Genomic DNA, 11316 nt, shown 5'->3' with positions numbered 1-11316 from the left:
ATTCTGGACTTATCAAAAGGTTAAGGATTAAAATGAGCTCGGCTTCAAAATTATTCAAAAATCATGCACTGTAGCCAATATATCGCCCATTCTAGGCGATATATCGCCTGGACTGATATTCTTGAGGCTCGTCGAAGTTGTCGTGCGAAGTTACGTGTTTTTCGTATCCCCGTGTGGCGATATATCGGCATACGCTGAAATATTATACACATAATTATACTTTTTTAGCCTAATTTGAATTGAGTAAACAGCCTTGACTAAGTCCTTTAAAGATTTCAAAACTGCTGGCAGACTTTAGGATTTTCAAATATTACTCTTAATAAACTTATTCCTCAAAAATGCTTAATTTCTCATTAAACATACACATGACAAGTGTTAATATCTTATTGGGTCTATCTAAACCTTATAGTATAATAATTATCATCTTCATAATCAGTCATATTAATCAAACCTTAGGTTATAATTAATATTCTTAAACTATAGGTTAAACTTATAAAATCTAAAAGTGTTGCTACGAGTGTCCAACTAAGTCCCGGCTTGGACAAAAATCCACAGTAAAAAACATACTATAACTACTACTTATTACTATTACTACTACCACTATCTAACTAGCTAAGTAAATTTCTTAGACTCTACAATTCTCCCCTACTAAAAAGAATTCCGTCCTCGAAATTTACTTACCAAACAATTCCGGATACCGGCCTTGCATGTCTTCCTCCAACTCCCAGGTGGCCTCCTGTTCAGAACTATTACTCCATAGGACTTTGACTATTGAAATACTCTTGGACCGTAACTGCTTCATCCCTCTATCTAGGATGCTAACCAGTCGTTCCTCGCAACTCAAGTCTTTTTGGAGTGCTATCATATCGTACTTGAGGATGTGAGATGGGTCTGACACATACTTGCGTAGCATTGAGATGTGGAACACGTTGTGGCTATCTGCTAGGGCTAGTCTATACGCAACTGCTCCCACTTTGTCCAATATCTCAAAGGGACCTATAAATCGGGGACTAAGTTTTCCTTTCTTCCAAAACCACTTCACACCTTTCATAGGAGATATCTTCAGGAAGACTTGATCTCCGACTTTGAATTCCACATCACGTCGCTTGGCATCCGCATAGATTTTCTGATGGCTTTGAGCAACAAGCATACGCTGTCTAATTAGCGCTACTGCTTCTTGAGCTTTTCTAATAGCTTCGGGACCAAGAAGCTGCCTTTCTCCTACTTCGTCCCAATGCAATGGTGATCGGCACCTTCTTCCATAAAGTAACTCATAAGGTGCCATGCCAATCGTTGACTGGTAGCTATTTTTGTAAGAGAACTCTATCAGAGGTAAATATTTATTCTATGATCCTCTGAAATCAAGTACACAAGCGCGTAGCATATCCTCTAAAATCTGTATCGTATGCTCGGACTGACCGTCTGTCTGAGGATGAAAAGTTGTACTAAGACTTAACTTAGTACTCATGGTTTGCTGTAAACTTCCCCAAAATCTCGATGTAAACACCGATCCTCTATCCGACACTATTGTCTTGGGGATTCCATGCAACCGTACTATTTCTTGGACATATATGTTTGCGTACTGATCCGCTGTGTATGAGGTCTTAACAAGCAGGAAATGAGTGGAGTTGGTTAGTCTATCTATTACTACCCAAGCTTAATCATAATGCTTATTTGTTTATGGCAAACTTGTCACGAAATCCATAGCTATATCGTCCCACTTCCATTCTGGTATGCTAAGCGATTGCAATAAGCCTGCAAGCCGCTGATGTTCTGCTTTCACTTGCTGGCATACTAGACACTTAGACACAAATTTTGCTATGTCTTTCTTCATCCCTGGCCACCAATATATTGCCTTGATGGCATGCGTCATCTTGGTCGACCCTGGGTGAACTGAGTATGGGGTACTGTGTGCTTCTTCTAGAATCACCATCTTAATCCCTTGATTATCTGGCACGCATACCTGATCCTTATATCTCAATAATCCTTGACTTGTTATTGAGAAATCTGTGGCCTTGCCTTCTCTGACTGCATCCATATGTGCTTCTAGTGTGTCATCATGTCCTTTTCCAATCTGTATATCTTCTAGCAGATTCGACTGGATAGACAAATTAGCCATCTTACCGACAACTATTTCTATTCCAGCACTGATCAGCTCTTTCCGTAGCGGCTTTTCTATTCCTACTAGTGCTGCTAAACTTCCATAACTCTTCCTACTTAACGCATCGACAACTACGTTTGCCTTTCCCGAGTGGTATATGATTTCGCAGTCGTAATCCTTCACTAGCTCTAACCACTTACGCTGCCTTATTTTGAGCCCCTTCTGAGTAAAGAAGTACTTTAAACTTTTGTGGTCCGTATAAATCTCGCACCATTCTTCGTAAAGATAATGGCGCTAGATTTTCAATCCAAAGACCACCGCTGCCAACTCCATATTGTGCGTTGGATAGTGTTGATCGTACTCCATCAGCTGCCATGAGGCGTGGGCTATCACCTTGTCATTCTGCATCAGCACATAACCCAACTCTTGCTTCGACGCATCGCAGTAGACTACGAACTTATCGTTGGGTGTTGGTACACAGAGTACTGGTGCTGAGCGCAACTTGTCCTTAAGAAATTGGAAGCTTTCTTCACATCTATCATTCCAGTTGAATCTATGCTGTTTCCGGGTCAGGTTGGTGAGTGGAGTGGATATCTTAGAAAAGCCCTCTACAAACCTCCTATAATAACCTGCTAATCCCAGAAAGCTCCTTACTTTGGATGTGTTCTTTGGTCTTGGCCAATCCTTCACGGCTTCTACCTTTGATAGGTCTACTGCAACTCCGTCCTTGGATATAATGTGCCCGAGGAACGCCACTTGCGAAAGCCAAAACTCGCATTTCTTGAACTTGGCGTAGAGTTGATGCTCCTTTAGTCGTGACAAAATCAACCTCAAATGTTCCTTGTGCACAACTTCGTCCTTGGAGTATACTAAGATGTTGTCAATGAATACTACGATGAATTTATCTAAGTAGTCCTTGAAGACCCTATTCATCAAGTCCATAAATGCGGCTGGTGCATTGGTAAGACCAAAAGACATAACTAAGAACTCGTAATGCCCATAACGAGTTCTAAAAGATGTCTTAGGAATATCTTCTCCCCACACCTTGAGCTGATGGTACCCGGACCGTAAATCAATCTTCGAAAATATAGTCACACCTCAGAGTTGATCAAAAAAATCGTCAATCCGGGGTAGCGGGTGCTTATTCTTGATTGTTACCTTATTCAGCTCGCTATATTCTATGCACATCCGCATGCTTCCATCCTATATCTTCACAAATAGAACCGGTGCTCCCCATGGAGAATGGCTTGGCCTAATAAAACCCAAGTCTAGGAATTCTTGCAACTGCATCTTTAACTCCTTTAGTTCCATAGGTGCCATTCGGTATGGTTCCTTGGAGATAGTCTTGATGCCCAGTACTAATTCTATTGTGAAGTCAATTTCCTGAGTCAGCGGCAACCCTGGCAAGTCATTGGGAAATACCTCTAGGAATTCTTACAATGCGGACATCTTTAACCTTAAGTGGTGTTTCCTTTACCACATCCTTAATGTTGGCTAAGAATGCTTGACACCCTTTTTCAATCATTCTTTGGGCTTTGAGAGATGATATTAGCGATGTACGTAGTCCGAAAACTTGTCCCATGAAGCATAATTTCTGGCCGCCAGGAGTCTCGAACATCACCTTCTTGCATTTGCAGTCGATGGTCGCGCCATGCTTTGCTAGCCAGTCCATACCTAGTATCACGTCGAAGTCCTTGATCTCTAGTTCTATGTCCTTAATCTTGATCGGTATGCCTCATACTATCTGTGATGAGAGAACTACTTTGCCCGAAGGCAACTTGGTTACAAAACTAGTTCTAAATCTTTCACAAGGTTTGTCTAGTTTTTCTATCATTCCTAACGAGATATACGAATGAGTGGCTCCCAAATCAAATAATACAGAACATATATTATTGAGGATAGAAACCTGACCTGTGACCACCTTATTGCCAGCATCAGCCTCTCCTTGGGTTAAGGCAAAAGCCCTGGCAGGAACCATCTTATCTTCCTTTTCCCCTTCTGTCTTGAGCTGAGGACATTCTTTCTTTCGGTGTCCCTCTTGACCACAGTTGTAACTTTGGTGTTTGCCCGGCATTCCCCTGGATGTTTCCTTTGGCACTTAGCACATGGCAGGTACTCTACATAACCCGACCTACTTCCTCCATTATTTGTCCGTGCCCTTTTATCGTTGTCAGACTGCTTGTTGTCAGAATGCCTTCTTTTCTGACCATTGTTGTTGTTGTTGCTGGACTGATTGTGGTTGTTGTTCCGACTTGTCTAAGATTGACCCTGTTGTCTAGGCTCAGGCTTACTAGCTTCTTCCTTACTAACATTAGCCTGCAACCTTTTTTACTTCTATTGCCGTCTCTAGAATGTTGGCATAAGTAGTGTTTCCTGGTTTTGCTAGCTTAACTAACCCACCACTAACTCATTGCTTGCTCTGGTCATATCTTCTACCAACTCCTTGGATATCCACCTCAAACTGTACAATTGCCCCGGACCTCTCCGACTAAGGGCATCTGCCACCATGTTGGCTTTCCCTGAATGATAAAGGATATCACAATCATAGTCCTTCACCAGTTCCAACCAACTCCTTTGCCTCATATTCAAATCCTTTTGTGTAAAGAAGTACTTGAGGCTCTTGTGGTCTGTATATATCTCACACTTCTCTCCATAAAGGTAATGCCTCCATATAGGATACCTCTATTCATAATCCTTCAACTGGCATGATGCATAGGCAATCACCTTCTCTGCCTGCATAAGGACATAACCTAACTGTTGTCTTGAAGCTTCACAATAAACTATGAACTTCTCCTGATCTGTCGGAAGACTAAAGACTGGGGCGGTAATCGAACGCTGCTTCAACTCCTAGAAACTGTTCTCGCTTCTGTCTGACCACACAAACTTTTGACTCTTGCGTGTTAGTTCTGTTAGTTGGGTAGCTATCCTTGAGAACCCCTCCACAAAATTTCTATAATAACCTGCCAATATAAGGAAGCTTCTAATCTCAGAGGCATTCCTTGGCCTCAGCCAATTTCTAACAGCCTCTATCTTAGCTGGGTCTACCTTAATCCCATCTCTACTAACAATATGACCCAAGAAAGTCATCTGAGGTAACCATAATTCATACTTCTTTGACCTTCACAAATAACTTGTGTTCTCCTAGCCTTTGTAAGACCAACCTGAGGTGCTGCTCATGCTCTTCCTCTGTCTATGAATATACTAAGATATCGTCGATAAAGACGATCACAAATTGATCCAGATAATCCTTGAACACCCTGTTCATCAAATCCATAAAGGTTGTCGAGGCATTAGTCTAACCAAATGATATAACGAGGAACTCGTAGCGCCCATATCTGATATAGAAGGCTATCTTTGGTATGTCTTCCTCCTTGATCCTCAATTGGTGATAACCATATCAAATATCTATCTTCGAAAACACCATTTTACCTTGCAATTGGTCAAATAAGTCATCTATCCTTGGCAGAGGATACTTGTTCTTGTAGTTTATACACATCCTCAGAGAACCGTCCTTCTTCTTCACAAACAATACTCGTGCGCCCATGGCAAGAAACTGGGTCTAATAAAACCCAAGTCTAGCAACTTCTGTAATTGTACCTTGAGTTCCCTCAACTCTGCTGGGGCCATTCTGTAAGGTGCCCTAGACACTGGCTCCGTCCCTGGTGCCAGCTCAATAACAAAATCTATTTCCCTGTGCGGCAACAACCATAGTAACTCTTCCGAAAACACATCTAGGAATTCACAGACTAACCTAGTCTCTTCTAGTCCCATTGGAACGACCTGTGTGGTATCCCCCACGTTGGCCAAAAATCCTATGCAACCTCCTCGCAATAGATCTCTAGCCCTCAATGCTGAAATCATAGGTACTCGGGGTCCATGCACAGTGCTAACGAATACAAAGGGGTCCCCACCCTCAGGTTCAAAGGTTACCATCTTCTTTTAACAATCAATGGTTTCCCCATATCTAGTTGACCAGTCCATCCCCAAAATCATATCAAAGTCGGTCATAACCAAATCTATCAAGTCAACCGACAATTCCCTGCTGTCTACTATCACTGGCAGTGATCTGACCCATCTCCTAGAAACCACTAACTCCCCAGAGGGTAATAATGTCCCAAAGCCCACCCCATAGTAGTCACATGCCTACACAGTCTATCAATAATCCTACTAGAAACAAAAGAATGTATAGCACCAGAGTCAATCAGCAGAGTATAAGAGATGCCAAGCTAACATGTGACCATTGAGGGCCTAGCCTCAGCCTGCGTCAATGCAAACACCCAAGCTGGAGTCAAGTTATCTGCCTTCTTTGGTTCCTCATTCTTCATTCTTGGGCACTCCTTCTTGAGATGCCCCACAATCCCACATATAAAGCATGCCTTCACCCGACACTCCCCCTGATGATGTCTTCTACATCTAGCACACTCTGGATATGTTCTCCAGTTCTCATTGTCTCCCTAGCAGCCAGTCTGTACACCCCGTGACCTCCTATCAGGACCAGGAGCCAAAATAGTATTTGGGGTCTTTCTTTTCTGGTCACTCGGGCCTCCGCCCCTACCTGATCCCATAAAGGGAGGTCTCATCCTCCTCATATCCCTTATGGCCACGTTCTCGCACCAGATCTTGTTCTTAGCACCATCTGCAGTAAGAGCTCTCTCTACTACCTGAGCATATGTCATCACTTCAGGTACTGTCATAAATCTGACATCCCGGGTTACCATAGGTTGTAGCCCCTGAAGGAACCTATCCTTCCTCGTCCCATCAGTGGATATCAAGTCTGCAGCGAACTTGGCTAATCTGTCAAATTTCAGGGCGTATTCTGTCACTAACATATTCCCTTGCAACAGTCTACTGAATTCCTCAGCCTTTGCAGCTTTAATTGCTTCATTATTGTACGTCTCGTTAAAAAGAGTTATAAATCTTCCTAGTTCATTGTGGTTACATCCCTAGTCTAGGACACCACCTCCCACAAGACTCGGGCGTCCTCCCGAAACATGTACGTGGCACAGGCCACTCTTTCGTTGCCCACCACCCTCATAAAGTCAAGGATGGATGTAATCATATCCATCCACTTCTCTACTTTGAGTGGATCTGCCCTACCCTTAAAAATCGAAGGGTGTTGTTTCCTGAACCGTTCATACACTAACTCCCAATGGTTCTCTAGTTCTGTCTACTGTTGTACTGTTAGTACTGGACCAGCATATGGGGCCTCTAATGCAGTGTTCCCTACTGGAACCTGTTGTTGCCTCAACTGGAAAATCTCTTCATCATGTCTCTACAGTCTAGTTTGCACATCAGCAAGCATCTGTTGCCTGTTTTCAGGGGCTGGCAGAGGGTTCTAACCCAGTCATTGCTTTCGACCTGATTCTTAGTGCCAGCTGGCTCATTGGATTGCCCTGGAAGCATACTTCCATGCCTATCTGCAATCAATGACTCAGCTTATCAGGCAGTAATAACAATATCTCATGTCAACCCACGGTTCAAAACCGATCAAATAAGCATTCACATGCATTGACAATGCTAATAAGCATCCTAGTAATTCACACATAAACATTCATGCTAATAATCATAGAGATTCATATTCATGCTTAACCAAGATGCTAATAAACACGTTCTTAACATTCACAAGCATTCATAGAACTTATAAGCACGTTCCAGGCATGCATAAACATAACACAATGCTATTAATCATTTCTAGCATACAACCACATATAGCGACGCTAATATGTGTTTCTAACATTCTAAAGCAACAATAATGCATATAAGCAACCCTTCCACTTTTACAAGCGACTTTTGTGCTAATAAGCACATCTTTAACATACATACAGCAGTCAAGGGCCAAGCCCTATCAGAATAGCTCATGCTTTCTATTTAAACAAGCACGTAGAGCATATATATTTCATTTAAGCAATTACACACATAACTATATTACCAGTTACCCAACCCTTAGTCGAGCTTGTCTTTAGCGGCGAGTGTACATGCCCAATCCATAATCAGGAACCCTTAAACCTTGGCAACTCTGGTACCAAGTTGTAATGCCCTGCCAATTAGGGTCTTTTACCAAGTGTGTTTTAAATTAGTGCTGGACTCGCTAAACGAGTTGTTTGGACTAAAACTTGTGATTAAGCTACGAAGGGCTTAATTATTTAAAATTTTGGTCAAGATATAAACATTTCCATTAAAAAAAAACTTTTATCTTTACATGGGATCCCAAAATAAAAGTTTAAAAGTTGGTCCATGGATTACAAAATAAGTCGACCTAAGTGAAAAAATAGGGTCCAACCCTAGCTCCCCTATGACATCTTGACTGTGGCGGACGGACGGACTACATATGTACACATCACATATATCGCTCTCCAACTCATGGTAGACGAAGCTTTTCCTTACCCTTACCCACACCACAAAGCACATGTGATCCAAAAGCCTCAGCAAGAAAACATAGTCAAACAGTTCACAAAATATAACAGCTTGCCTAACAGTAATAACTGGCACTAGGCATGCACATCGTTCAGATAAATGACCATAGGGTCACACAAGTGCATGTCGCACTCCCACTTATTTGTATGGCATCCAAGCCAGTCAAGTGCATAAGGCACTCCCGGGGTGGCCTAGCCTTAACGGCCTGCTCTCAACACGCATAACACCGATCACGGCTTATAAGTCAAGTCTTCCAGACCCTCAACTTATAAGTTGACTCATTGAAACCCTTGACTTATAAGTCAAGCCCCTATTTTAACCAAATGTATATATATATATTCTTGACTAACAAGTCAAGCTTTAATCAAATATAACAAACAGATTCTCGGCTTATAAACCAAGCTTCCTGGTCATCACAAACAATCACGTAATACATTTATTATACACACAGATACAATGCATTGCAATACATTAATACAAATATACACATGCATAATCATAATCATGCGCATTTACGGGGCCAACGCCCAAATCAAGACTATGTTAAGCATTTGGGCCAAGCCTTAATCATGTATAACACATGCTAGGTGTCGTTTTCTTACCTTTGGTCCAAGCACAAGCAAATAAACAAGCAAGCATGACCCCCAAGAATGATCCTCTCCCGAGACCTAGCGGTAACCTAGTCACAATCCACAAATAACATTCTCATTATTATTCGATTCCATAATAGAACCATGGGACCAATCCCGTGCTCTCAGGACCTCCAATTTCCCCGCACGGGGTAGCAAAATCGTCTCCTGAGCCCCTGGGCCTATGCCCTAAAAATAGAAAATTCAAGGGCCTTGAAAATGGCCTAGCACCGCAGCACAACCATACAGACATCACGTCGCACAGCCAGGGCCCCTTGCCCTGGTTCATCCCAGCGTCGCGGCATGGAAGAACAGGGTCATGACGCTTCTTCGCGAACCTAGAAAAACTAGGTTTTTCTTGCATTTTCTCCGAACCCAAACCTTCCAAAACCATCCCAAGGTTTCCCCAAAGTCCCAAATGAGTCCAAAAAGAAATAATACACAACATATGCAGCCCAAACATCCAAATAACTAACTCAAATTCAAACCCCAAACTCAAAACCCAACAAAGTTTACGATTCAAACAAAACTTAAACCACCAAAAATTAAATTCACAAACTGAACTAATCCTTACCTCCAACAGCTGAATTATTGCCCCAAATTACTCCTAGCTTGATCCTAGACACCAAACCTTCAATTCCCAAGCTTTGTTTCCTCAATTACTTCAATATTTTTAACTCACCAAGGAGGGAGATAGAAAGTTACGAGAGAGAGAGAGAGAGAGAGCTTCTTCTATTGTTTTTCTAAGTGTTTCCCCTATTTTTCCACATCCTTCAAAGTTGGCTAACCAAGTCAAAACCTACCAAAGACCCAAATGCCCTTAAACTCCAATTTTCCTCCCCATTGCCCATGAGGGTACTTTGGTCATTTACCACCACCCCCTCCAATTTCTAATAAACTCACATATCCAAATAAATCTCGACTACTGCAAAGTGATGACTATTTAATCTCCCATTACCCGATAAATCTTGCTAATGTGTTAAATTACCAAAATACCGCTAAGCTCTCCCCAAGCCGGGTATTTGACACCGTTATAACTTTTCCGCTAAATTTCTCTCTAGGATTGCCTCGTGCCGAATAATCCAAATATATCCACATAATAATGTGGTCTCAATCACAACACACACATATTCACGATTATACCCTTAACAGGTCAGCATTATGAAAATACCCTTCTAATATGAAACGGGCCCTCATGCATATTTATTATTTCTAATCATGCAAGCATAATTATATTATAATATAATCCACATAATGACATGCTCACAACACATAAGCACACAATTCATACAGTTATTGCCCCTCAGCCCCCTAATCTAGGCACTAAGCCACATTAGGGAATTTGGGGTGTTATAGTTACTTACATATTCATCCTTAGCATTTGTGTTCACCCATCCACTTGTCGGATGATTGTGCATGTCATGGAATGTATCGATAATGCTGGGCAGTTCCTTAGTCTGAAGATTCATCTTTAGAAAATAAAATTTAACAAAATATCAGCTAAATATTGAAATTATTATTAAGATAACTTAAAATATTTCAAATTATATTTATTTTTATTTACCTTCTTAAATCGCGCAGAAGCATAACAGGTCAATCCATGGAAACTTGGATACTTCTATTTTCTCTTTTGGCAGCATTTGCCTTTGAGCGTGCCATGAACTATGGAAGTGTGAAAAGGTCAACTAACTTCTGCCAACTCTCGTTGTCCATGTCCTCTAGTGGATTCTTTTTGGCTGTCTCGATATCATCATACCCTCCATGTTCATCGAAGTATTTTTTCTTGTGACCTTTTCTATCATTGTAGCGATCCTGAAACACTTGCTCAATCCTAGTCTATATCAGTCGCCACTCAGGGAGAGCTCGGGGAAGAATGAAAAATTCCTTCAAAAAGATGGTTAGAATTTTGAAATTATAAAAAAAAAACATTACATGTGAATAAGTTGATAAATTTACCTCAATCTTTTGCATCAATCCTATCTTGTGCTCATCCGAAACACTCTGCCACGAGTCATAATATAACGGGACATGGCTACCAATAAGGTTAACAATAAGTCTCGTGAACAATGTCCCAAATCACCAATCGCTTCGTACATTCTCTCCTTCAGATTAAATTGTAGAGCCAACAGACCTTTATTGTTGTTCACGAGCTGCTGCAAATCTTGGATCGAG

This window comes from Humulus lupulus, chromosome 2 (genome assembly GCF_963169125.1).
Source record: "Humulus lupulus chromosome 2, drHumLupu1.1, whole genome shotgun sequence".
NCBI lineage: Eukaryota > Viridiplantae > Streptophyta > Magnoliopsida > Rosales > Cannabaceae > Humulus > Humulus lupulus.
This window is presented reverse-complemented; position numbering follows the sequence as displayed.